The sequence below is a fragment of the Eurypyga helias genome, unplaced genomic scaffold (genome assembly GCF_000690775.1).
Source record: "Eurypyga helias isolate BGI_N326 unplaced genomic scaffold, ASM69077v1 scaffold3956, whole genome shotgun sequence".
NCBI lineage: Eukaryota > Metazoa > Chordata > Aves > Eurypygiformes > Eurypygidae > Eurypyga > Eurypyga helias.
In genome coordinates, this window is record NW_010255878.1 from 9,231 (window position 1) to 12,143 (window position 2,913).

A 2,913-nucleotide genomic window follows, 5' to 3' on the forward strand; every position below is an offset into this window, starting at 1 on the left:
GTTGAAAATAATTTTAATATATGAAAGATGCTCAGTGTGTGGTGTTGGCTTAAGTGTGGTGCGTGTCTTGCTCTGTTGGAGGCTTTACTGAGATGTGTACGTCAGGCATTGCACTGTCTTAAAAGTTAGATGGCTGGATCACAGTAATTCAGAGCATGTAGGTGAGGAACTCAGCTTTCTTAAACAGCCAGTGAAGAAAGATTAGAACACTTAAAGGTGGCTGTATCTTTTATATATCTTAGCTTGCATCCCACAGGATACACGAAGCCCTAGCTCTCCAGTTATCCATGCTTACTCATCTATAGGTTTCCTCTGTAGTTTGCTCTGGAGTGATTTTGGAGCTTCATGGAGAAGCTTGGACAAGGGTATGTTGGGATGTTGCGCTGTACTCAAGTTCTGTACCTTTAAGTAGGATTCATGCTGTTGCTCCCAACCAGCATGCACTAGCCTGCTTTCATTCTCCCAGGGTGTTACAGCAGGGTCTTATGTGTTGCACCTATGTTTCTTCACTAAAGTGTGCTATACCACACCCAGTGTTCTCCTGCAGAACACTTCCTGCAGTAGTCTGCAACACAGTCCGCCAGTTTCTGGTGTGAAAAACTTGAAAAAGGTACTTTACTGGTAGTGCAGCTTTGCTGTTGCTAAGCTGTATTATGCTGGGATATGATCCTTTCTAGGATACTTCTGGACTTCACAGGAATCGCACGCTGATATTTCCAAGACTCCAGAGCAGCCTGTCTCTAAATCCAAGATGCAGCTGACTTTCTGGAACAGCTTGCCACACCTGATTTTTTTCGTGAGAACTTGGATGAGACCTGTGCCAAAAAGGGCACCAAGTACTTTGTAGCAGGTCATGTCCCTTTCTCAGGACTGGGACTGCCCTAAGAAAATTGCAGGAGGCGCTCTAGAGCCAGGCCTCTATGGTTGTGGATTCTCCAGGTGCTGAGTCTGACAAGGAAGGGCCTTCCAACTAGATCCAATGCTCCCTAAGAATTACAGGCTGGTGACTATCTGCAGTAGTTCAACTACCCAATTGTATGCTGTAGGACTGCCCTGAATTTTGTCACAGTCAAGGTGTAGAGTTCTGGTAAGTATGTTGTTGTAATACTAGTTTCTGGGTTGGGTTAGTGTCCAAAATTGTGGTGGGGAGGAGGATGGGAGCACAGCTAGGAGATACACAGACCATTTAAGATTCTAGCTCTGGTAGACAATGACGAGAGGATGCAGGACATGGAACCACTGATCGGTCAGCAATGCTTACCTTCCATCACTACCACATCACTCCACCTCCTCTTCCTCATCCTGCCATGGACCTTGTTGGTGAACTGGCTAGGCACGTGTGAGGGACTCTTGCTCCGATTAGGTAGCTGAAGTAACCTTGCATAATCAGCAAGAATTTTGCCTAGTAAGAAAACATGTGTTATCTTGGCTAGTCCTGATTACCCTGCTGTGAAAGGTGTGCATATCCTGGGAAAAAATGATGAAACTTTCCTGACATCTGTTCCTGATTTCTGCATTTGATTGTGGACTTCCTGTGCTTCCCAACCCCCATATTCTATTTATCAGCTGGGAGGTGAGCCAGCTGCAATGGCTGTTTCCAACGGGTATCACATGCTTTCAGAGAGCAAGTGGAGCATGGAGTTTTACTAAAAACACTTGCATGAATATTGAGTATGCACAAGAGGCATGACCGGTACAATTTGGCAATCTGTCTGCTTCTGTCCCCAGGATCCTCTCTCTGCATCTTTTTTCCAGTCATGGACTCAAACCCACTTGTATGATCACCAGAAAAAGTCTTTAGACAGTTGTGGTGGTTTAGCCCGTTACTGGACAGTTTTTTTACAGGGTGGGACGTAGCCTGGAGTTTTGCTCAATGGATGATTAGCCAGAGTTAGAATTGTGATTTCAGAGTTAGAGTCCAGCCCACGTGCAGTCGTATCATCTACATCCCATCTGGGACAGGGAATCAAGGACACATGTAATTCCACCACGTAAAGCACACCATTTTCACCAAGATAGTATTAGCACAGCATTGCAGACACAGGCTAGGAGTGTAATTCTAAAATTCCATACTGGAGACAGTTCTACTGAAGTTCTACTGAAACAGTCTGCTTATTGTTTATTCATTGTGGAACCACAAATCAGGATCATGATATAGGCATATTTCTAATGCAAAAAGAGTTCCAGCTGGTTCTAGAGTTATTCCCGCAGCCCATATTAAAAATGTTATCCCTGGGAGTGTCTCATCAATCTGTTCATAGCTCTCTCCAGGGACTGGTGTCATGGGAAATTTCTCTATCGCAAAAATGTGCAGCGTGTTGCTGCTGGTCTTAAATAATCATTTCAGATTCCAGACTTGAATAGTCAAACTCTTCATCTGCGTTCTACTAACACCAACTTGAAAATAAATGCAAAGGGAACACGTAAATATTGATTAATTATTTTAGAGTAGAGATAATGCAGCACTTTCTGTCCTCACGTGCTGATTTCCAACACGCCCTTCTGCAGGGATCAGTCTGCAATACATGAAACCACATTGTTCACCTGAGCTAATGTTATTTTCTCTCCCACATGCAGGGACAATTGTCCTCTTTTTTTTTTTTTTTTCTTCCTCTCTCTACTGTCCAGATGTCCTTACAAATAATCCTTCTTCCCAAGGGACAAACTCAAAAGAATGAACCCAGCCTAAGTAACCAGGTAGCAAAACTCTTCAGGATCAGTTGGCTTTCTGGGTTGCCCCTGAAAAGCCAAACACTGTACTGTGTATACCCAAATCCAAGGAAAAGTACATGGTTTTTTTTGTGTGTGTGTTTTCCCTCCTCAGACACATCTGAGTGGGGACATCAAGCCAGGCAGGAATTCACCGGATGCGTCTCAGTCATTGGTTATCTCACTGAAGATACTGGCAAGACC